General features: G+C 43.7%; 1 protein-coding gene across 2 annotated transcripts in view; it reads left to right on the top strand.

Annotated features, from left to right (window-relative positions):
- Positions 1-16089, top strand: part of ZNF407 (zinc finger protein 407) — a 452978-nt gene that overhangs the window by 10405 nt on the left and 426484 nt on the right. Inside the window, exon 1 of one of the 2 annotated variants that reach the window (XM_049620104.1) lies at positions 11946-12213. The exons of the other annotated variant lie outside the window; for it this stretch is intronic. The gene's annotated coding sequence lies outside the window, so the exon portion shown is untranslated. Of the gene's footprint in view, positions 1-11945; positions 12214-16089 lie in introns of those variants that run through there. 2 annotated transcript variants of the gene reach the window in all.

Here is a 16089-nt window from a genome sequence, read left to right as displayed (position 1 = left end):
CCAAGTCCGTTCTCTTTGCTCAGAGAGAGCTGTGTGGTTCCAGGTCACACTCTTCAGACTCCCTGCCAGCCACGCAAGTGTGAGTCCTGTGGTGGGTGCTGCCTTGGAGTCAGGGTTTGAAGAAGCAAGCGTGCTGCCTTGTTCAAGCGTGTTCGCTTCTGTCAGCCAAACTCAGGGCATGAGGAAGCTCGAAGGCCGGCCTTGACCACGGAGGGAGCCAGGATTCTGGAGTCAGCCTGGAGCTGACTGCCTGCAGCCCAGGGACACTGGCCTCGGAAGTTTACAGGAGCAAGATACACACTTCCGTATCTGCATGTGACCCATTCTAAAGCCCACTTCTTATAGAAGTTAAGGTGTCAGGGCATTGGGTTCATGTCGGTTTGGGTCTAGCTGCGATGTCCAAATCAAGAAGGCATATGCAGAGAACCGGTTTTCCTTCCCACGGAATTCTGTTCTCTAACCCTACAATGTAGAAACGTAATAGTACAGAGTTAGGGCATCTTATCAGACCAGAGTATTTTCATAGAGGTTTGATCTGAAGGAGGCTACTCACATGCGAACGTTAGTAAATGAAGACGATGACAAGGACCTGGAGGGTTGTCAGTGACAGGAGGGGACTGATTGTCAGAGCATTCTTGCTTAAAAATGAACTGGGAGCCAAGAATTCTTAACTTTTTCTTCTTTTTTTTTTTTTTTTTTTTTTTGAGAGAGAGCATGCACATGTGCGTACGTGGGGGAGGGGGGGAGTGGAGGAGCCAGAATCCCAAGCAGGCTCCACGTTCAGTGCGGAGTCTGACGAGGGGCTCGATCCCACAACCCTGGGATCGTGACCGGAGCCGAAGTGAAGAGTCGAATGTGTGACTGATTGAGTCACCCAGGCGCCCCTACTCTTACCATTTTTATTGATTTCTTAGAATTTATGTAATTAAAACGTTAGTAAATGAATATGGTGTGATGCAGTTTTTCTAGTGTTAAGTCATTTGCTACTTCCTCACTGTTTTTGCTATATTTTATCTCACCTGGGCTTGTATTTTAATCTCATCTTGTTTTTTAACTTGGCCTTGTCATAAGAAGCAATGTGTTAATACATGCGGAGTCCTAGGGTGGTCCTGTTTTCTTCCTGTACACATTTGAATAATACATAACTTATTTAAAAATCCTCACTTGTGGTATATGACTTTATTTTACAGTGCCATTAGTGATATTTCTGTCACGTTTGGGAAATACTGTTCACGTGAGAAATACGATTTTTTATTAACTTCAGTGCTACACCCATGAAATTTGAACAGGAATAAGTGTGGTCACATGGAAACTAGCAGACACACGACGTCTAACGGGGCTTTGGCTGCAGCATTTTCCTATTGAGAAGGTCAGTATTCTGTTTGCTTAAGTCTGAGCCTGTTGCTTGTCACCGAGGGATAAGGAGAACAGTGTGTCTCAACCGTCCACAAACAGGGTGAGGGATAGTCTTCTAGAGTTAGTGGCCACAGGGCCTGCAGAAAGGAAGGCGAGGTCCCGGAAGACACCGATACTTGGGTGGAGAAGGAACGTGATGGAAACCCCCCAACCCGAGGGCATATGGGGGTAAGAAGCCTTGGAAGGGGCTGAGAAGCACCGTTAGATTACAGATTTAAGTTGTTTCCGGTCTGTGAGGAAAGAAGGGCAGTGGGGACTGCCTTCCCCTTAAGTGGGGAAGGATTCGCATCTCCGTCTTCTTCTGGCTGCCCCTCCTCTTGTGTTCACCTAAGCATAGGTAAGGTGCCACCCGAGGGCACATTTTGTCAGCAGGGGGCGGTGCTTGCTGGAAGGGACGCCTTTGCATCGTCCTTTGTCCTTCGCAGCTGAGGAAGTGCCCAAGCGCCTCTTCACTCCCCTCTCAGGTGGTTTTAAAGTTCTAGAATTTACTGACGACATTGGACTTGTACATCATTTAACTTTTAGCCTCTTCAATAAGTTTGTCTCCTGGTGTGCAAATTCATACTTTAAGTTTGTTCTGAATATCTGTTTTTTAAGGTTAAAAGGGCGCTTCTTATTTAAAGTGTTCGAGAATTCTGTAGATGAGTCTTTCGCACGGTAGACATTGAGTAAACTGAAACTTAGTCTTTTTGGTTTTCTTTCTGAAGAGTCTAGCTTTGTATATAGTCCCGTTTCCTCTCCTGGCTTCCTTTACCCCTATTTTATTTTTTATTTTTTGAATTCATCAACACCCATATCAGTAGGTGGGATAGATAAAAGCAGGCAAGAAAAATAAAGGAAAGGTGACAGAATTTCAAATGAGTTTCTTTTCATAATTTGTACCACATCAGGTAAAACAAAAGAGATACGTTAAAGTCCAAGAACAATCATTTAAATAAAGTTTGGGGATTATTTAACCTTCCCTCATTTATAGTAAGTAGTTGAGAGTGAGGCGTAAGAGACACAAAGGTTTAGTGAAAGGAGCGACGTGGAAGTCAGAAGGAGGATTCAGAGGGAGACTTGAAAACGGAAAGGCAGTTTTGCTAGGTGAGAGCTAAGACAAGATCCAGAAAAGCGATAGTACCTCATACTGAATCGCTAGAAATCTGCAGAGAGCCTCCGGGGTAAGGAAGGAATCCACACGTGCGTACGATTGCGTGTGGCCCTTGGTCGCAGAGCATCAGACTAGATGCCGCAGTCAGAGCTCAGGTGTCCGAGGACAGAACATGGAAGCGGCGCTGACCAGACAGAAGGACGTGAGTCTCGTGACGCGTCTTGGCCACATGTCCTCACCGTGGGCCTCTTCACATCATGCCTTTGCCGGTGAACTCTCATGTGTGTGCCAGCTTGCATCCGTTTGCTTGGGACACGAGGAAACGTTTTTCTTTTGCAGGGAGCTGGTTGGTGCCATTGGAATTTTAAAAGGTTGAACACACGTTGACCAGCTTTGCCAGCAGTAGGAAAAATGCCCTCACACCCCCCTGACGTAGGACATTCTGTTTGCATTGGTGCCTCCCAGGACTTCTTAAAGGCTGATGTGGGAACAGCAGTGGACGGGAATTGACAGAAAGATGCCAACAGATGGGTTTTTGTTTTTGTTTCTTCCTAATGGCAAAGAAGTTAAAACTTTTTACTACAGAGACACAGCTACACTGGGAAGGGTTTAGTTTGCAGTTGGCCCTCAGATGGAGGTGAAGCTTTTTGGATTCCTGGGAGTCTTTATGGGAACTGCTTTATGGGAACTTTAGTAAGGGTTTTTTTCCAGTCTAAGAAAGTGATCTTTGTCATTTTTAAGGACTTTATAATCTTTTGACCCCCTGACAGTTACTGGAGATGGGGCAGAGGCCTTTGTAAGCCATATGTGTGAAAACAGCTCAGCTTTTTGTTTTTTCTTTTCTTTTCTTCTTTACTTTTTATTTGGAGGTAATTTGGAGAGTGTGTTCACTCTCTCTTCACACACACACACACACACACACACACACACACACACACACACCCTTTACTTTTTCCTGGACCTTTTAAGAGTAAATTAAGTATGTCATGACCCTTTACCCATAAATCCTTCAGTGTATATCTTTAGAAATAAGGATATTCCCTTGTACAATCATAGTATTTAGTTTTATGAATTTACATTGGTACTTATATCAGGGTTCTCCAGAGAAACAGAACCAATGGCATATTAAGTATACATACATAAAATACGAGATTTGTTATAGGAACTGGCATGAGGGGACTCTTGGCCTTGTGGAGACCTCTTCCTGCGAAGAATACTTGTCAGAATTTAGGGACTCCACACCCCCAGCTTTATCAGGGTCTTCCCGCATGTCCCCGTCCCAACTTACAGGGCCTTGGTCCTTCCCAGTTGGTGCCCATAGAGTAACAGTGCACCCCCTTGAGGCTGGGCATTCGGCTCGCTTTCTGATCTAGCCAGTCACAGAACCACAGTAGGCATTTGATAAGCAGCACTGTCAGCCCTGCAGCTCTAGATCAGCCTTTCCTCCAGGGCGCACTTGGAAGCTTTAGGTCATTTATGCTCTGCTTGAGCTGGGAATTTGACTCCCTGAGCTCATCATCTCTTTCATCCCCTTGTCCAGCAGCATTAGAGCCAACCAACCAATCATTCTATTCCTTAGTTTTCCAGAATGTTAGTAAGTATCATATACAGAGTCACTTAGCTCTTGGGTTCACATAAATGGTTGATTACGAGTATCCAATGTAGATATTTTGTGTACCTGTAATCAGTTCTTATCTTGGGCCAAATATAAGTGCTATCTTTATACTGAAAACAGTCATTCCTGTCTTTCAATCTAATCAGATTAGAGAGCCAATTCTAGAAATCCCAGAACCAAGTCAGAAAACTTCTCCTTAATATTCTCCTCTAGAACCACTCTGTACAAAGCTCTGTGTCAGGATTCTTCAGAGAAACAGAAGAGGGTGCACGCATTCATATATGTACATATACGTACATACACATAAATGTAGTACATGTATACATGAGCAGCTTTATTATAGGGGTTTAAGGGTTGGCTCATAGGACTACAGTGGCCAAGAATCCTACCGTCTGCTTTCTGCAGGCTGGAGAAACAGAAAAGCTGGTGGTTTAATTGAGTCTGATTTTTGAAAGCTCAAGACCCAGGACTGTGAAGGCAGGAGAGGATGGGTCCCAGCTCAAGCAAAAAACCAAAAAACAACAAACTTGCCCTTCCTCTGCCTTTTTATTGTATGTAGGCATTCAGCACACTTGGCAGATTGGGTGATGCCCACCTACATTGGTGAGGGTGATATTTCTCAGTCTGTTGATTCAAATGTTTATCCCTTCCGGAGACACCCTCACAGACGCACCCACATACAACATTTTACCTGCAATCTGGTCATCCCTTAACCCAGTTAACACATACAGTTAATCATCACAGTCCTTGTTGTCAGTTGACCTAAAATGTCCTAATAGCATTTTCCTGTCATCACAGGATCCAGTCTGAGAACAGGTATTGGATTTAGTTGTCTTGTCTCCTTTGCCTCCTTTAATCTGGAATGTTTCCATAGTCGTTGTTTGTCTTTTATGACGTTGACATTGGTGAAGAATGTAGTCCTCCCCACTTTTTTTTTTTCTTTCTAAGATAAAATATTCCTCACTTTGTATTTGTCTGTTTCCTCTTGATTAACTGGAGGTTTTGTGTTCTCAGCTGCAGTGATGCGGGGGTGGGGAAGGTGGGTGTCCTGTCCTTCTCAGGGTGTTCTGTCTGGAGGTATACCATGTCTGTCTGCCCTGCATTGAGGATCTTAATTCTTATTACCCCGCCCCCCTGCCCCAAGCAAGGTGTTGTCCATTTATCTACTGGACGATTACTGAGTTTTTTTTTTTTTTTTTTTCTTCCTTTGCAACTGGTAAACAGTTTGTGGGGAGATGCTTTAACACCATTCAAACATTCTTAACATCAAAATTATGCCTCCTAGAGTTAGTATCCAATGATGATTCTTGCCTGATGTAATCTTTGCCAGTATGATTTTCTGTCTCCTTCGCTTCCTCCATATTTACCTGTAGGCCCTCAGCATCCTACTATGTACAGAGCCAACTTTTTGGCCCATTGGTTCGTCCATGTGTCTGTCTGTTTCCCAGTTATCCATTCGTATCTTTAATGGTACTTCATTATTTTGGTGCTCAAATTGTCCCAGATTTGGCCAGTAGGAGCTGCTTCCAGCTGCAGTGATGGGGGTGGGGTGGGGGGGGGGGTGGGTATTGTCACATCCTTTTTTAAAAAAACTTTTCTCCATTTTTTTTTTTTTTTTTTTCCCAACGTTTTGTATTTATTTTTGGGACAGAGAGAGACAGAGCATGAACGGGGGAGGGGCAGAGAGAGAGGGAGACACAGAATCGGAAACAGGCTCCAGGCTCCGAGCCATCAGCCCAGAGCCTGACGCGGGGCTCGAACTCACGGACCGCGAGATCGTGACCTGGCTGAAGTCGGACGCTTAACCGACTGCGCCACCCAGGCGCCCCTCCATTTTTTGACATAATAAATAAAATGCTCCAAGCTCATCTTGTACAGCTACCTGGCCCCAGCCCTAGAATCTGCCATTTCTTGAGACCAGGTTCATTTTAGTGGAGGTGGTGTTAGAGGTTGAGACCTAGGTGCTGTCAGTGTTTTGTTTCTGGCCTCCCTTCATTCTTGAGTGTCACTATGAGGTCCCTGAGCAATAGGGAAGTTTCCTTTATCTATTTATCTGTCTATCTATCTATCTATGAGAGAAGAAGGGGGGGCATGCATGTGCACAAGGGAGGGGCAGAGGGAGAGGGAGAGAGCGAATCTTAAGCAGCCTCCACGTTCAGCACTGAGCCTAGATCACCACCACTCTGGGATCATCATCTAAGCCGAAATCAAGAGTCGAACGCTCAACCAGCTAAGCCATCCAGGTTGCCCCCCCCCCAGGTAAATTTCTTGGTGTCCCTGAGTGTTTCACCAAACGTCTCTAACTATTACAATAAGCCGCCCATAAATTTCCTTTCATTTATTTTGATTCTGAATTTAGTCCAAGAACCACAGTCATAAATACATTTCTATCTTAGGACTTCTTTTCTCGAGAGTGGCCATCAATTTCTATTACTTCAACCATACATAGAGATTTTTTTTAAACTTCTCTGTCAGTCTCCCCCCCCACCCCCCACCCCCCAAAGGTAATATATTTTAGAAAGTATAGAAAGATGCCAGGAAGAGGAAAAAAAGTTACCTATAATTTTGCCACCTAGAGGAAGAAAACTGTTCACTCTGGTATATAAATGAACTTGGTTAGAACTACATCCATTTAGAAAATTTAATACTGAAGGTTTTTCTCCTTTCTAAATATACTTTCTTAGCACTCACATCTTTTATACCTAATAATTTATATTCCAAATGTCTTGAGGCTTGATAGTTTTATATCGTGTGTGAGCTTATTGACATTTGGAATTACAGTGTTTTCCAGATTTCTTCCAAAATTAATAGTTTCAGTCTTTTTTCCCTGCAGTTCTTTGATGAGCCATTGTATCCCAGCTCTTCTCAGTGGACCTGATGAAGCTGTCTAAGCACGAACTCTGTGGAATGTGTCTCTAGATGTTTTTTGTTATATTCCCCCAAGATTTGCATTTTGGAAATCCCCTCTTTCTTCCTGTGTTTCTGCTGGAATTAAAAAAAAAAATCCATTCCTAAGAGTGTGTTTTCTGTTGTTGGCATTGAGTAGCTCCTTGCTGTCACCCAGGGCTTCTTGTTGGATTTAGGACTCTTAGCCCTTCCCCCACCTTCTGAAGGCGGACTCTGAGGCTTGGGAAAGCTCCGTGGCTGCCCCGAGTCCCACACCTGTCGTTGGAGCCTTTGGGATGCGCACAAAGGCTTTGTCCCTTGAGCTTTAATGTTCTTGTCCACTGATGTTTAAAACGTTCAGTGCAAATGGATTACGTGTTTCTTTTTATTCTCCTCTTTCCTCAGCTTTCACGTGCCATGTGCTTCGTTCTCCTGCCTTTTGAAAAAGATAAAAGGCAAATTTAGGGAAAGTATACTAACTTTTATCATGGAATGCTTTTTTTACAGCTGCATTATAAATTCTGGAAAATAAAGCGTCTAATGGAGACACTTAATGAGAAAGTATAGGGGTTCATCACGTGTACTTCCCTCTCCTTTTTTTTTTAGTGAATAGACCGTTTAAACTAAATTAAGTAAAGGACATAAATTCTGTTGTTTCAGGTTTAATATTTCATGACTGATTTTATAGATGAAATTATATTTTACAATAAATAGGAAGAAGAATTTATACAGCCTGTTCTATTTGATGTGAAACAGCAAATCCCATTTCTCTGTAGTTGTAAAGAAAATTCATTATAATGTCTTTAGTTGTAAGAGATGGTTTCATTGTGATTAGTTACATTGATAATAAAACAACCTTTTCAAATGGCATAAGATACCGATGGTCCTATGTGTCTGCTTTTAATGGCATTGAACTTTTTCATTCTCTGTTCATGGAGTCTTCATTCCCTTCTTTTATCCTGTTTTCCTGTTCCAATAAGAATTTTATTTCTTTAAAATAAATTTTAAAAAATTAGATGGAAATTCTAACAAGCATTGATTTTTAAAAATGCTTTCTGAAAGATATATTAAATTTTAACTTTTTGTGTAAAATATTTCCGACTACAAAAAGATGCATTTGTCAGAGGTGGTTGATATAAGATCGTCATAAAATTAACTTTATTACTAGATCAATTTAACGTATTTGGAAAATCGTACCTGAAGTGTAGGAAGATTAAAAAAAATAGCCAGGTAAGAAGGCTGAGTTACTTTAATAGTTTATTTTTGTCCCATGATTTGTTGTTTTATATCACTTAAAAGTGATAAAAATTCATTAAATGTATAAATGTATTAAAATACGTTTTCATAAATAGTGTTGGAAAGGTGGGAATCTTTGGTAATGAAAGGGATGATGGTCTTTTTTTTCTGTTGTGCTCACTGTGTTTGATCCCTATCAATATGGGTTTTTAGTGATTGTTTTAGCTCTAACTTAAGCAGTAAGCGAATACTCTAATTTGTAACTCAGGCAAAATTGAATTGGGTATTTGAAATAGAACATGGGTATCCCCTGCAAAGTTCTGTTCTGACTTGAGTGAGGTTTTTTTTTTTTTTTTTCCATCTGATAGTTTTACTTCACTCCTGCCATTTGGTCTGGGGATCACATGGCTCCAGTCTGCCTGGCTTCAGTGTGTCCTTACACTCTGGCAGGGGAAGGTTCTTTCTGGGATCACGCTAAACGTGGTATGTGAGATGCTTTGGAGAGGGAACTTAATCAGGTACGAGCCCTGTGGCCAGAGGCCCCCAGGTCTCCCGAGCTTGGATGTGTCCTGCCAGGGAAGGAGGTAGTCACGTGGCCTGTGGCTCTCCGGGTGTTCACCGCGGGGGCTGCCTCACCAGGCTCGGGGACTCTTGGGAGTGTTGGCTGCTAGCGTTTTCGAGCCCAGCTGGGAAGCGACGCACGGCTACTGCTGGGTCTGGGGCGGTTGCTTGCTTGCTAAAGATGGATGATGTCTTCATCCAAAATGAGCAGGATTTTCAGGAACCGTTAAGACATTTCTTTTACTCCATGCAAATCTAAATTTAAAACTCTACCTCGTCTCTTTCTTAGCACTTAATAACTCTTGGTTCTCTTATATCCGTGTTGCATCGTGAGCCGTATCAGATCCGCTTTTGGTAGCAGAAGAGGCATGCATGTGTTTGTCAGCGGAGTAAACTTCTGAAATCTTCTCAAACAGTATACTTCCGCGAACGTGTACTGATTTCCTCCTGTGTTCCTTGATCTTACTGTGCTAGCACAGAAGATTCTTATTAAAGGTTGGAGCACATAGGAAAGGAAATATATAGAGAATATACAGGAAGGAGGCCGAAATGGAGCCCTGGCTATTGACGAGGTGGGCAGGAGAGGGCAGGGCATTCTGTTAGTTCTCTATTGCTATATAACAAATTCTGTCAGAACTCAGAGGCTTTAAAGCAGCGAGCATCTGTTACTCATGGTTTCTGTGGGTCTGGAAGGTTCTGGCCCTGGGTTTCTCTAGCAGTCAGGCTTTTGTAGGGGCTGCGGTCCTCTGCAGTGTGGCCTGGGGCCGGAGGAGCCGCTCCCCAGCCGGCAGGAAGGAGCCCCCCGTTCCTGTCTGGCACTGGGCACCGGGGTGCCGGAGAGGGGCGCGCAGAAAGCTTCTGCCTTCTGTGATCTGGTCTCCGCGGTCGGACACTCTCTCTTCCACTATTTTCTGGCCGACGTGAGCAGGTCAGCGAGGCCAGCCCACGCTGAGGGGAGAGAATTAGGTTTCATCCTTTGAAGGGAGCGTCAGGCTGTGTGGACTCTTTGTAAACCACTGCAGGCATCTTCGGGGGTGGGGAAATGGGCACGCTTACAGACTGACTTCTTAGGAACGCGCCGCAGCCTGTTCTCTGGCCGGTGAGGACACGGGCTTTCCTGGACCGAGGTGTTCATGCACTGGTCCAGTTGTGAATAAACCACAACTTGTGTCCACATCCATCCCTCGTGGTGAGGTGCCTCAGGTGTTCTCTTCATGAATGGTTTTTAGGCTGTTAAATTATACTCTGTTGTCAAGGAAGAGTTCATTCAACTTAGAAGCATTTTCATAGAAAAGTGACTTTTTTCTTTGTAGGATCAGATACTTTGTCTTGCGGTCTCTGTTACAGATTGCAGCTCCACATAGGGCTTGGTGATACCTGGTTCAGTTAGGTAATATGTAATGGTAAGACTGCTCTTTTCAGTACAAAGTCCAGTCGGAAGTAGTAGCTGGAAGAGGTCGGAGTAGTCCACTGGCTTCCATTTATTCCTGTCACACTCAGCTCCTAATAGGCTTGTAGGAAGTCTCACCTGCCTTACCCTGTCCTTTTGGGAGGAGGCAGTCCCTACAGTAGGATCTTAATGACTTCTGGAGCTCATCCTTCTTTGAACTCCCCAAAGGGAAAGGTCAGAAGACCGTTGGGAGTTTTTGTTCGTGCACGTGTGTGCGCACCTGCCGTGCTGCACACACGTGTCCTCGCTGCGACTTTCCTGTTGGCCTGGTGCCAACACCTGCTGGCTCCACACTGTTCGTACCACTAATGGGGCGAGTGCAGGACGGGTGAAGGGTGAGATGCCGTGGGGTGGGGGCAGGGAGAGCTGGCTTCTAGTGTCCTGGCGGTGAGAGCGTGTCTGTGAGCTCGTGTGTAAGAGTGTGAGCGTGCACGAGCCTGGCTCAAGCTCCCTTCACGCGTCCTCATCAGAAAAGAAAAGGGACGAAGAGAGAAATGCAGAAGAGATCGGACTGAGTGAAGAGTATAGCCCAAGGCGGGCAGAGGAAGCAGGAAAGATGGTCCAATAACTTCGGTTTCTCCAGTAGTTCCTGAAGTGCTTTCTTTAAAATGTGAAAGAAATTTCTGTGAGCACTGGCCACCAGGTGTCATCAGAAGGCTGCTGTTGATTTGTTTTATTTTGTTCTTAAAAGTATATGAATTAAAAAAAAAAAAAAACTGTTTTCTCTCTTGTAACTTTTAAAAGACTTTTCAACCGTAGCAGGGAGTCTTTCGGTTAGAGCAGGAATGTTCTTTCATGACAGATTCTCGGTGAGTGAAATTGAAGATGATAAAGTTACGTGCAGCTTGCCTTCCTTCCTTCCTTCCTTCCTAACATCCATCCTTCTTTCCTTCCTCCCTTCCTTCCTTCCTTCCTTCCTTCCTTCCTTCCTTCCTTCCTGTCAAGGAACCAGTTGAGAATCTGGATGAATAGATACTGTAAATGGAATTGCCTGTTTGAAAATCTTTGTGGGACAGTGAGGATATGTGTTGAATGGTAATTGATGGATTTGTATAGGATACATATATATATATATTTTAATGTTTATTTATTTTTGAGAGACAGAGTGTGAGCGGGGGAGGGGCAGGGAGAGAGAGAAAGACACAGAATCTCAAGAGGCTCCAGGCTCTGAGCTGTCAGCACAGAGCCCGACGCGGGGCTCGAACTCACGAGCCATGAGATCATGACCTGAGCCGAAGTCGGACGCTTAACCGAGTGAGCCACCCAGGCGCCCCAAGGATACATATGCTTTAAGAAGATTTGGTTAAATAATATATCCCATTCCTTTAGTGTAAACACCTACCAGGACTTCTGAATCTTGAACCCTTACTCTGGGAGGATAACTGAGACTCATTTTCTTTCTGCAGACAAGTACCAGATCTTTCAGAAGAAACCAGGGTTAGGCCTTACTTGTCCTGAGGGTTGGCAGTGAGTCCCCTAGCCACTCTGTTCCTTTGCTTTGTTTCTGAGAGAATTAAAGATGCTTTCTGGTTGGCTTTCAATGAATGTTTGTGGAGTGAATGAGTGAAATTTGCCTCCAGAAAAATGAGCTCTTCAACTGTTCCAGTTGGGTGAGGTTTGAATTCTCTCCCCCGTCTCCATTGGCGATTTGGTACTTGTTCTAATAATCTTTCTGATGAAGGCTTTTCTTTTTCATTTATATCAGCATAAACTTTCTCATTTCTGTTTAATCCCCTCTAGATCACTTGAAGATATTTATTAAATGATCTTGCCCTGAGTCATCCTGGTTATGGGCTGTTGGAATGCGCTCTGCCTATATAGTTTCTCTACCTGTGATGCGTCCTGCGTTCTGTAAAAGTGATCATCCGGAAGGAGTGTTGTGTTCCAGTGACGTCCCATCGACACCGCTGAATACGTGCCAACTCTCAGTTCAGAGCCTTGTGTGACGTGCTCTTGGTGGGTCCTCTGCTTTTGTTTCCTGCCGCTGTGTAGGCAAGAGCCAGCGGCGTGGCTGTCCGGGCCGCTGACGGTCGTGCGTGCTTGCGTCTCGGGTGTGGAGCAGCTTTGCCGAATCTCGCCCTTCCACTTGAGTGTTTCACCCTTCCTGCCTGCTCTGTCAGAAAAAGAAAACAGCAGTTTTTGTTTCCTCAAGGTTTAGCTCAAGTGATATTTCTGCTCTTCTGGCCAAATGTTCTGCTTGGCACAGGATTCCCTTGCTCATTTATACAGCTCTCGGTCTTAGTTCCTGTCGCCCGTGTTCATATGTGGTCTCGTGTTAGAGTTCCTGGGCGTGTGTGTCACGTGGCTCCTAACAGAACACGAGCCTGGCGAGGGCAGAGATCGCGTTTGGAGCTCGGTAGTTCCTGTCCTGTGGTAGGCACTCAGTATGTATTTGTTGAGTGTTTGATGTTCTTTCTCGGTGCAGTGAGATGTTGCATTATTTAATTGGGGAATAGCAAGTATAAAAATATTTTCTCCTTTTGTTTTAGAGTTTTTGGAGCCCTTATATAGAAGATAATAAAGGGTCTCAATACTGTGCTTCTGCATATCAATGCAGGTGTCACTCTTGTGTCTTCAAAAATGTGTTAGTCAGGTGCCATCATTAGAACATTCCTTCTGATTAGATGTACGTGTGTGAGTCCTCCCCAAGTTCGTGTTTCTTGAATGCATATGCTTCTGGAGAAGAAACTCCTCCAGTGTCCATAGTGAAGGCGGTAGTGGTGTGCCAGAGTGGTGTTGGAAGAGGAGGAGATGGTTGGACTCAACATTGAAAGGAAGGGAATTCATACCACTTTAGACAAACCGTTAAAACCCGTTAAACATAAAGTATGCAACGGACGTTTTCAAACACATGCATATACAGACATATACAAAAGTTGATGGAGTGGTGTATTGAATTTCCACGTCACTGTCATCTATCCTTCATTATTATCCGCACATGGCCTCCCTGTGCCCCCCTCCTGGACTATTTTAAAGTATCTCTCACACTTTTTTCATTTTATCTCTAAATACTTAGAAAGGAGACATTTCTTATATCACAATGAGGTATTTGTTTATTCTAGTACCTCATATGTGCTTGGAATTGTTCTAGGCTCTTGGGATATAAGGGTGGAAAAAATAAACCATGCCCTTACTTTGTATCATGGGGAGACAGAAAATAACCAGAACAGGAAAAAAATTCATGTCATCAAAATTTAAAACTTTTGCTTCTCAAAAAACATTAATAAAATGAAAGGGGAGAAAATATTTGTGAAACATATATCTGACAGATGGTTTATCTTCAGAACACATAAGTAACCCCTCAGCTCAGTAGAAAATAGACAACCTACGTAAGAAACGGGCAGAAGGCTAATGAACATTTCACAAAGCACGTAGCAAGGTATTCAGCACCATGACTAGTCGTCAGGGAAATGCAGATTAAAACCATACACACCTACTAGAATGACTTAGATTTAAAAGACTGACAGCATCAAATATCGGTGAGAATGTGTGGATCAGTCAAAACTCTTGACATTGGTGGCTGTCCAAAACAGTGCAGCCACTCTGAAGGTCCGTCAGATGGTTTCTCACAAAGTTAGCGTGCACGTTGGTCCCCGTGGTCCAGCCTTGCTATGCCTAGGTATTTCCACAAGAGGAATGAAAATGTATGTTCATAAAAAGACTTGTACAAGAATATTCAGAGCAGCTTTATCACCATAGCCGCAGAAGGGGGAAACAGCTCAGGTGTCCCATCAACAGAATCATGGTGTGTCCATACAACAGGATACTGCTCAGCGCGGAAGTGGATGCATCGGTAATACATGCAGCAAAAACACTGTTGAGCAAAAGGCCGACTCTCCTTCCCGCAAAGGCCTGTTGTCTGGTTCCATTTATATGAACATCCAGGACAGTCCAGACTGATGCATTATGGAAGAATACTGGACAGTGGTTGCCTCAGGGAGGGGGAGTTACCAAGGAGTGAGTGGGAGGGGCAAGGGACAATTTTCTGGAAAGATGGCATGTTGTCTGTCTTGATCGGAGCACCCTTGAGGGACCCCTTGAAGGTCTCTGGGCTTCTCTTTCTGGTGCCTCTGCTCTCTCTGACTCTGCCCTGCAGACTTTAGCTGCCTGTCCACTCTGTGGGAAGACTCCTGGGCCCTGTCTGGGATCCCTGCCTGTGCTGTGGCCTGAGTCCTTTCTCCAGGCAGTAAGCTGGGATTCGGACCCCCCTTGTTTGTATCTCATCTCTCAGGGATCACTGTCCCTTGGTTTCTGATGTCCAAAGTCTTATGCTGTTGTTTCAGAGATTTTGTCTGTTTTTTCTTTTTTGGTTGTTTCACGCATGAGAGTAAATCCGGTCCCTGTGATTCTTCTTGACTAGAAATAGATGTTCTAGAAGAGGGATGTTCAATGTTTCCATTGAAAACAAACAAACAAACAAACAAACAAACATCTTACCCTTTACAATTAAGGCAGAGAATTTGTGTTATTCTCTGCTATAATTCCGGTATCTACAACCAACAATACTTGGCATGTAGTGGGCACTAAGTGAAGTTTTTGGAACAGATGCATGATTCATTTCCCCCCTCTGTTTATTCTTTAATTGTGAATGTTGAATGGCAAAGCCAATGCTTTATTTACAGGTCCCTTGTCCCTTTCCTAAAATGTCCCTTGGAACCACTGGTTTCTTGATTCTTTATAAACAATGAGTTCTGTAATGAAACTGGTTTGGGAAATGCATATGTGCTGAGAAATCCTGTGGTAAAGAAACTTTGGTTCAAACTAGAGTTTCCTAAACGTATTTGACTAGGGATATGTTTTTCTTGCCTAAACATCTATTAACCTCTTAATCTATATGTTCTGGATCACATACTGGAGACATGGTAAATACTTTATAAGTGTAATAAAACTATATGTTACTGTGCTGTAATACAATAACAAATACAAGATGTTTTTGTATCGTAGATTATATGTGACAAATTGTGTATTTTTAAGCATCTTTGTTGAGATATTCACACACCATACATGTTATGCATTTACACTGTAATTTAATGGATTTAAGTATATTCACAGACATGTGCGACCATCACCACAGTACATTTTAGAACGTGTTCATCTCCTCAAAAAGAAACCCCGGGTCCTTCAGCAGTCACCCGCTGTGTCCCTCCCCCAGGCCTAAGGAACCACTCATGTGCTTTCTGTACCTGACATGTGCCTATTCTGGACATTTCCTTTCAAAGGAATCCTATGGTATGTGGTCTTTTGTAACTGGCTTCTTACAGTTAGCATTTCCAAGGTTCATGCGAACTGTCGGCATGTCAGTTCTTCATTCCTTCTGGTGGCTGAATATTCCATTGTGTGGATGTGGATGTACCTTGTTTTGTTTTTCCCGTTAATCTGTTGATAAACACTTGGGTTGTTTCTACCTCCTGGCTATTATGAATAATACTGCCATAGACCTTTGTATGCATGTTTTTGCAATGACCTATGGCTTATTTCTCTTGGGCATGCACCTGGGAGCAGGATTGATGAGCTGTATCGGAACTCCGTAACTCGTGTTTCGTCTTGTGAGGGTCTGCCAGACTGTTTCCAGAGTGACATCCCATTTTACACCCCGCTAACATTGCGGGGGTGTCCTCTCTTTGCGTCCTCACCAACACTTGTTATTATCTGATGCTGGGCTTCTAGCTATCCTGATGAGTGTCCAATTCTAGCTATCCTGATGAGTGTCCATAATGTCCTGATTATGATTTTGATTTGCATTTCTCTAATGGCTGTTGATGGAGAATCTGTTTTCCTGTGCTTCTTGGCCATTTGTGTATCTTCTATGGAGAAATGTATATTCTCCTTTGC

The sequence above is a fragment of the Panthera uncia genome, assembly GCF_023721935.1.
Source record: "Panthera uncia isolate 11264 chromosome D3 unlocalized genomic scaffold, Puncia_PCG_1.0 HiC_scaffold_8, whole genome shotgun sequence".
Classification (NCBI taxonomy): Eukaryota; Metazoa; Chordata; class Mammalia; order Carnivora; family Felidae; genus Panthera; species Panthera uncia.
Note: the sequence above shows the minus strand (reverse complement) of the source record. Positions and strands in the feature narration are given on the sequence as shown.